The sequence below is a fragment of the Monodon monoceros genome, unplaced genomic scaffold (assembly GCF_005190385.1).
Source record: "Monodon monoceros isolate NGI ecotype Baffin Bay Population unplaced genomic scaffold, NGI_Narwhal_1 Super_Scaffold_13, whole genome shotgun sequence".
NCBI classification, from domain to species: domain Eukaryota; kingdom Metazoa; phylum Chordata; class Mammalia; order Artiodactyla; family Monodontidae; genus Monodon; species Monodon monoceros.
The window spans coordinates 37,875,513-37,884,192 of NW_021703769.1; the positions used below are offsets into that span (position 1 = coordinate 37,875,513).

The window sequence follows — 8,680 nt, forward strand, 5'->3', positions numbered from 1 at the left end:
AAAATAGAGGTTACACGGGAACAGAATACCAGTTTTGGATTCTGTTTATTGTTCTTTTCACTGGCCTGTTGGCTACAGATGTTTAGAAGTTCACAGTGGTCCATATGGGTATCTATGTATACTAAAGATGCTTCTAACATTGGAATCCTCAGAAAAGAGAGTAGGGATAAATAGATATTGGTTAAGGGACTGGTTTTACATTAAGACTCTAAACATAACACTGAGAACAAAGGGGTGAGAACAAAAGTAGGTGTAAGTTAAAACTAAGCAATAAATCAAATTTATTTCAATATCAAAAGGTTAATTATAAACTTTAAAATATAATAATAACTTCAAAGGTAAGCAATAACTTCATAGTTTATTCTGTGAAATAATGTCCTTGCAATTTATGACATTTGGCTAGCAGAGTCATGTTTTAATAATTGAAAAAATTTTAATATTAGAAGTATTTAAATTTCCAATTATTCTTGAATCCTCAGAAGGTCTGATAACATGAGACCTCTCATTCCCACACGGCAACTATAGACAGGGGCTGGAAATGTAGGTGCTTCCTTTACAAAGGGACAAGGTCCATAGTTTTTAGCTCACTTTCTTTATTCATTTATACTCCCTGCCTACCTTTTGCTCAAGAGAGTAAACCAATCTTGAATTTCCTTATGATTTATAATACTAGGGGAAAGAAATGAAAACTTATGATGGACTCTGATTAGTGTAGCCATTATACTTGAAAGGGGCAGCAAATAAGTTTATCACTCTCTTTAGACATTTTATTTCAGGGAAATGATTTTTTTTCTTTAATATTTTTCCATTGAGTTCTTTCTGACTAGCTGCCCAATCAGATGACCTAACGCTTAAACACTGTGAGTTAACACAATATCTAGGGATTACATAGATTTCTACCAAATCTTCCATGGTCCTGATGCAAGCACTTATCAGACTTGATGCCAGTGTGATCTGCACTGTGGCTGAGAAACCTAGTCCTTTCATGTAGTATCCCCACTAATACTAGTCCACTTTTCCCTAAGAAAAGTGTATAATCTGCTTGAAGTCACTCTCAATACTTTGTGGGAAGGTTTCAACGTCCTCTGTGAAGGGTTAGGCTCTTCTACTCTAACTGTAAATGATTTGCTCCCAAATTGACTGGGCTATGAGAAAATTCTCAAAATACATGTTTCAGATAAGTCAGTCAATTTACTTAGTTACTTACTGTATGTTCTTCAAAACAACCATCACCAAGCAAGACGGGCACTGTGCTGGCTCTTCCATTTCTATAAAAAGATTCTAGAAGAACTCTACATTCGAGTCTTATTCATTTTTCACACGTTAGAAAGAGAGAAAGGCATTTAGCTGGTTTTCCACGTGAGGAATAGAATCCATTAGGACAATTAATAGAGACAAGAACAATGCAAGCTCAGAATGAGACTTCCCAGCCCCCTAAAATAAAAGCTAATTAATCAAGGTCATTCACCCCTTTCTTGATGATCTCATGGCACAAGGACTGTTCCTCAATAAAAGCTCTTTTTCTATTCTGTGACTTACTACAGCCACTCATGTACTAATTGTCAGAGGCCTGTATCTTCAGCATCTTTAGATGCACCACAGTAACTAGCTCCTTGGTCTGCCCAAAGCAAGCCTTCAGTAAATGCCAGCAATCCGCTGACTGACTCACACAGTGCCTAACTGAATACTCTTTATGCTCCTGCTCTGGGCAGGTACATCTCTTTCCTCCATCAAGTTGATTCCTGTGTCCCATTAGCTCTAGTGACTTTCTGTCCGATCTACCCTTCTCTCTTCATCCCTCCCTCCTTGGCCCAGGATCAGGGATGGGCCACCTCTCACTTGGACTCTTGCAATCTCATTCCTATTGTCCTCCCTGACACTGTCGTCCTTCTAATACTAAATTCTGAACATGACACTCCCTTTCAAACTCTTCAGTGCCCTCCCCTCCCTGCAAAATGAAAATTATCGGGATAATATAAAAGGTCTGCCCACCTGTCCATCTGTCTAACTTACATTTCCCGTTAAACCCAGGATCCTATTGTAAATTCCGGTATAACCAAACAATGCTCCAATATGCCACCTCTCTGAGATCCTTTCTTTAGGTAGGCTGTTTCCTTGGCCTGGAATGTGCACCCCTACCTGTGGGCCTGGGCAACTGCCACTCATTCCTCTCTGCTCCAAACAGTCTCCTCTGAAACCTTCCCCTTACTTCCCTAACAAGACACAGTTGATCTCACTTCACCTGGCGCACACCTCCAATAGAGTACGCCTCACATTGTAATTGAATTTGTTTGGAAGTGTTTCTCACTCATAGACTGTGAATTCCTCCAGGGAAGCAGCTGTCTCTCTTCTTATTTGAATCCTTGGTACTTGTTACTAACAGGTTGAGGGAGCTCTAACCAGAGAAGGCACTCAATTCCAATTCATCTTGATTGAATGCAAGAAAGGACAAGGGTTGACTAGTCATTTCCTTGAAAACTTCATTCATCTATTCATTCATCTATTCATATTCTGTATTCATCCATTTATTGACTGCTTCCTAAAAATGGGTAGATTATTGTAATGGACACCCCTGAGAGGCTTAGTAAAAATGAGGCCACTTCACTTGTCAGGCCAGAGGCACTGAAAGCCAAGCTAACACACTTCACAGTTTTGCTCAGGGACAATGTAGGCCAATTATTAGGGACAACACGTAAATATAATAAAGAGAATAATGCACATCACCATCATCATCATCATAATGGTATCTCACGTGTACATCACTTCACAGTTTATAAAGAACTTAGATGTTTGCAACCTAGTTATCACAATTTAAATCACTAGAAATACTTGGGAGGGGGGTTCTGGGTTACGATCATCTCTAATTTATTAACATAAATGAGGCTTAGAAAGATTACGTGGCTTGTCTAAGTTTACTTCGCGTGATAGCCCAGTTCTTTACCCTTTCCTGTACACATACCCTTAGCCATCAAACTTTGCAGTTCTTCCACTTAGACTCTGGCTCTACCTACATAACTTACTTTGATTAATGGGATGTCAGCAAGCATAATACCAGCAGAGGTTTGAAAAGCTGATGCACACCTGGGCTTCCTTGCTCTTGCCCTCTGCCATCACCACGGGAAGCACCTGCCCAGGCCAGCCTGTTGGTCCCAGAGGAAGGAGGGAAAATACCCAGAGCAGAGACTAGTCACCTCAGCCATCCAAACCATGACTATATAGACAGCTAAGAATCTAGACACGTGAGTGAACTGGGTCAAGGCTAGACGAACTGCTCAGTTTGGCCCAGACTAAGTCATTACCCTCAGATTCATGAACTAACTATATGCTTATTATTTTAAGCCACTTAATTTGAAGGTGGTTATATATAAGGGATTATTATGACAATCTACCCAGTTAATAAAATTAAAACCAGGACTAGAGAAGATTCTTATTGCAGTCATTCTTTACAGATATTGGCAAATCTGTAGACATTAGGTGCCTGGGTATTGAAGGTTGAACATATCCAATTTCAAGAGTCCAGGTGCCTCTCCATTTCCTGGGGACTATCGACCTTGTGTAGTCCTGTGACTCAGTGAGAGAGTGCAGATATACTTCTTTATATCATGGACAGCTCATAATTTTCTAACTTCCAAAGTATCCCTCCTCTCAGAAAAACAATGTTTTTATAGCGTAATATCCCAGGCTATGCTAAATTGTGATTTGGAGACCAGCTGGAGTTAGATGAAGGCACCCACTCATGGGAGGCAGTTCCTGGGTCAGAAATGGGAGGAAGGAAGAGACGGATGAAGAGGCCAGTAGGAGATGTTTTTTCCAAGCCCCTCTAGCAATCAAGTATAATTAACCCAGGGAGAGAGGAAGGTCATGACACAGGATCCGGAACATGGGATTTGGCCAGCTGGGTCAGGACAAGAGGATGCACGTGGAGGCAGAGATAATGCTTTGGGGCCCAGGTAACAAAGAATCTCTTATAGTGGAACTCAGAATATGACTCTCGTGAAGGGAGAACAGAATGCTCTTCAGTAGCCCTGGACCTTGGCAGCATTTGTTGTGCTGGGCAGAACCGCTCTTGGTGGAGACATGGTACACTTAGGGGCTCGGCATCCGTGGTTCTGAGTGAACCACGCCTCATGCCTCACCACATGTCTCGTGGGTACCAAACACTACCGAGTGGTCAGGGACAAAATCCAGAAGCAGTGTCCTCTGGGCTAAATGGAAAATCAGAAATAACCAGGTGGCTCTGAAGTGGGCGTTAAGGCCCTGCGTTTATGTAGGTGGGAACTAGGGACAACAAAGCCAATTTTAGTGTGAAAATCAGCGTTTAATCTAGAGGCTAGTGATGCCAAGAGGCTCAGCTTCCAACTACTAAAATTAAAATTGAGAGTGCTGAGAGGTAGCACACAGAGTCAGAAGGCGCTGGCGGCGGGATCAGCTTCCAGACCGTAGCAAGTATTTACGGAGCACCTGCCTAGTGCTTGGCAGTGAGGTTGATGCTGTGAGAAAGACAGGACGAACTGAACCTGAGCTTAGTCCTCAAGGAGTTGGACTGGCCCAGAGGAGAGAGAAATTCAACGGAAGTAACTCTACACCAGACTTGACCTTGCCAATGGACCTGGTTGGTTTTCGTTATGCAGCCCTGGTGGCATACCGTAAGCATTTGGGGATACAAGCAGAGAGGTGGTGTTCCATCTTTGATTGCTGGTCTTTTTGTTGGATTTTCGGCTGGTTATGGAGCTTACTGTGTCTCCAATGACAAGCGAGGTGTAAAACGATCACTGTTTACAGCTTTCTTCCTGGACACCACAATGGGGGTGAGGTTTAAGAGATCCAAGAAAATCATGCCAGTTGGGCTGGCTGCAGGTTTAAGCCTCATGATGCTTCTGAGACTTGTCTTATCGCTGCTCTTGTCTCACTCTGAGAATTCGGAGGAACTGAAACCTAAATTCGTGTCATTCTGATGTAACAGGCAGAGCCTATTCTTTGTACGGAAAAGATAAATTTCAATATGGAAAGTTCAACATGGTCTTATTTTATGTTACAAACTATAAAAGACATACCATGACCTCTAATATGGACAATAGTTTAAGGGTTTTTTTTAAACAAATGGTTTAACTGTTTTCTAATTATCACATACTGGTTTCATTAAAGATATTTAATAAATTGTGATACACTCTTTGATTTGCTGTCCTGTTTTATAGATGTGGTTTTTTTTTGATAGTTCCAAATACTCATGTCTGAAATAAGTTTAAATTAAACTACAACTTATCAGATGATGGAATGCCCCTTAAGTGGGCTTCACAGAATGCTAATGTTATCTATTTGTCATTTGTGTTATATCTGAAATCATTTTTTTTCCATTTTAATTGTATTACTGCCTTTTTTTTTCCTTAAAAAACTTCAGCCTCAGCACACTCTGTACCAACAGAACGTATTCAGTATTCAAATAAAACATATTCTGTTTTAAAAAATTAAGTTAAATTAAAATCGAAATGTAGTATCTCCATGATGTAATACCACAGCTAACGGAAGGAATCAGATGAAAAAAGACAGATAATATGAAGTGTTGGCAAGGATAAGAAACATGCACTGTCACACAACGCTGGTGGGAGTGTAAATCTGTACAACCACTACTGTTGAGCAATGTCTACCAAGGCTGACTTATTCAAATCCTCTGACTCAGCAATCCTCCTTCTAGGTATAAGTCCAACAGAAATATGTCCCTCTGTCCACCAAAGACATGTATAAGAAAGTTCACAGCACCACTGTCTGAACAGGGAAAAACTGGAAAACAGCCACAATGCCCATCGATAATCACACTGGATGACTAAATTTTGGAACAGTCACACATGGGATACTATACAGCAATCAGAATGACCTACAACCACCCCCAATAATCTGAATGGAGCTCACAAACTTAATACTGAGCAAAGGATGACACAAGAGAGACATAGTGTACGATTCCATTTATAGAAAATTTGAAAACAGGCAAAATGAGTCAACGCTGTCAGAAATGAGGATGCTGTTATCCTAGGGAATTGGGTAGTGGTGTCCAAAAGGGGCATGAGGTGGGCTTTTGGATGATGGTCATGTCCTGTTTCTTGGTGAGAGTGCTGGTTACATGGATGCTTTTAGGTTGTGAAAATTAATTGAGTTGCACACTTATGCATAGTTTTCCATGTGTATGTTATACTTCGATAAAAATTTTAAAACTTCAAATTAAACATCAAGTCGAAGTAATATGATGTGATAAAAATTTGGTTGTCTTACAAACAGCTGACACTGTGTAGTGTTGATAGTGTCGGCTATTTGTAAGACAACCAAATTTTCTTTTTTTGGCCACGCCTCATGGCTTGCAGGGTGCAGGATTGAACCTGTACACTCAGCAGTGAAAGTGTGGAGTCCTAACCACTGGACCACCAGGGAATTCTGACAACCAAATTTTTATTTCAGCAAATAATGCTCTCTGAATTTTAGCTTTCTCATTTTAAAAGTGGGGAAAATGATATCTGTTCTATTCATATGGTCGATTTGAAAATCAAGTCAGTTAATGGGTATAAAAAAACTTCATAAACTGTGAAAATGTATACACATGGAAGATATTCCTGTTGGAAAAAGGTAGAGGAGGTTTTGATTTTAATTTTTAAATGACTTTCCACTGTTAAGGAATAGCTCCCTTTGGCAAATGATAGTAATTGTAAATGTTTTGGATCAAATTTTAAAAAGCAGGTTTGTCGATTATATAATGGTCTTTAATGTACCCAGATTGCTGCTTTTGTTTCAGAAAACAGAAAATTACATGATAGCTTGTAAATGGCACATTCAATTTCACACACTGAGAATGCTTGAAAAGTAAAAAGTCCACATATAATGCAGGAACTCAAATTTAATGGCATCAAATGATACATAATTTGATTCGTTCAGTCACATTTCCAGAAATTAATCACTGAGTGTTAGTGTCTTTCTGTCCTTTGTGACTTGGTTTGTCAAGAGGAAGCTGCCCTTTTGCCATATCACCACTAATCAGCATTAGGCGGTTCTTTGGATTTAGCATTTCAATCCAGTGCTCAGCATCTGGAAACATTTTAAAAGGTCAGACTGCTACTCCCTTATTCAATTTACTAAAGTTTCACAAACATAATGAGCTTCCCAAGACGCTTAGAAACACCTTTAGAAATCAATGGAAACTTTGTTAGAGCAAAAATTGGGAGAAAAGATTAGGAGAGGAAATTGGAATGAATGATATGTAGCTTCTTCCTTTCCCACTGATGTTTTTTCTCTAGATCAGAGTGCCTGAACAGTACCACAATTGACCTTTTAGGATGGCTAATTCTTTGTGGGGTGGGAGCTGCTATCCTGTACATTATGTTTAGCAGCAGCCCTGACCTCTAACCACCTGATGCCAATAGTCCCCTCCCCCCACATTGTGACAACCAAAAAGGTCTCCAGCCATTGCCAAATATCTCCAGGAAGGGAGAGGGGGTTAAAATTTCCTCCAGGTGAGAACAACTGCTCTGGATGGAAATCTGCTAATGTCTTTGTCTTCAGATCTTCTCCAAGACGTTGACACCTTTGTACAATTTTCCCAAACTTTCTGGAAACAGTCTGGATGTAAGGTGCCCTGCTAAGGTATGCAAGTAACCGGGTGGTTTGGCAAACCCATGTTGTTCTCTGGCACAGTGGGTCACTGCCTGCTGTGAACATCTTTAGAGCATACCTCCATTGACAGCATCACATTTTGAGAAGATCAGAGAGGACTTGAAATCAGAGGACAAGAGGCAATCACTGAGGGGAATGAAGATAATACTCAGGTCTGCCTGGGAAGGGACTTGATGACGCCTCTCTGTGTCTGTGTTTACCTGGTGCATGTGGAGCTGCCCTGCTCACATCCCCTCACACTTACTGGTGCAAAACGCCTGTCTTCCAGATGCCAGCAATTGAGATTCTTTGCCTTTTTTCTGGCCACTGAACCACCTTCAGCTCATAAGCAAAGGTTGAACGGAAGTGCAGGGAAATCAGTTTCCCTGGGAGCAGAACCTCAGTCTTTGATGGACTGGATGAGAATTGATGGATAACAATCCCAGCTCCCTCCAGCCTCGACTGGGACATCCCTGGTGTGTGTTCCCCACTCGGTCCCCCCAGTCCCCCACAGGACTGAGCTCCAGCTGGTAACCTGGCTGCGTCCCACTCATTGTTTCACTTCCCCGCTTCACCCTCAGTGTTTCCTTGGATCACCTCCAAACACACTACTTGCACTTGAATCCTGTTTGGAGGTTTGGTTCTGAGGAAAATCAAAGCTAAATGGTCTGGTGGGATATGACTTTTTGCTGTCACATTCTGGAATATTCCAAACCCACAAAGCTAACCTTGGGAGAATTAGACTCCACAGGGCTTCTCGGGGTCCAACTTATTTGATCAGAAAGAATACCTTCTCCAGCTTTATGGGGAGTTGCACAGTAATAACCCTTTTTAGAAGGGCAAACAACACAATACAAGTAGGTGGTGTTTTATTCGTCTGTTTTTTGTCATTCACTCATGTAGGCACAGAATGTTCCATGGTAACTCACAGCTCTATGAACTGTAATTTACTCTTATAAGGTTATAATCTAGTAACAAACAATTTACAATGCCTGTTTAAAGGGAAAAAGAAAAAAGGTTTCTATAGGACTCTGAACCTCCACAGATG

At 40.9% G+C, this 8,680-nt stretch overlaps 1 pseudogene; it reads left to right on the forward strand.

Annotated features, from left to right (window-relative positions):
• The first annotated feature begins 4,603 nt into the window (after window positions 1–4,603).
• LOC114894285 lies at window positions 4,604–4,955 on the forward strand (annotated as a pseudogene).
• Window positions 4,956–8,680: the final 3,725 nt, after the last annotated feature.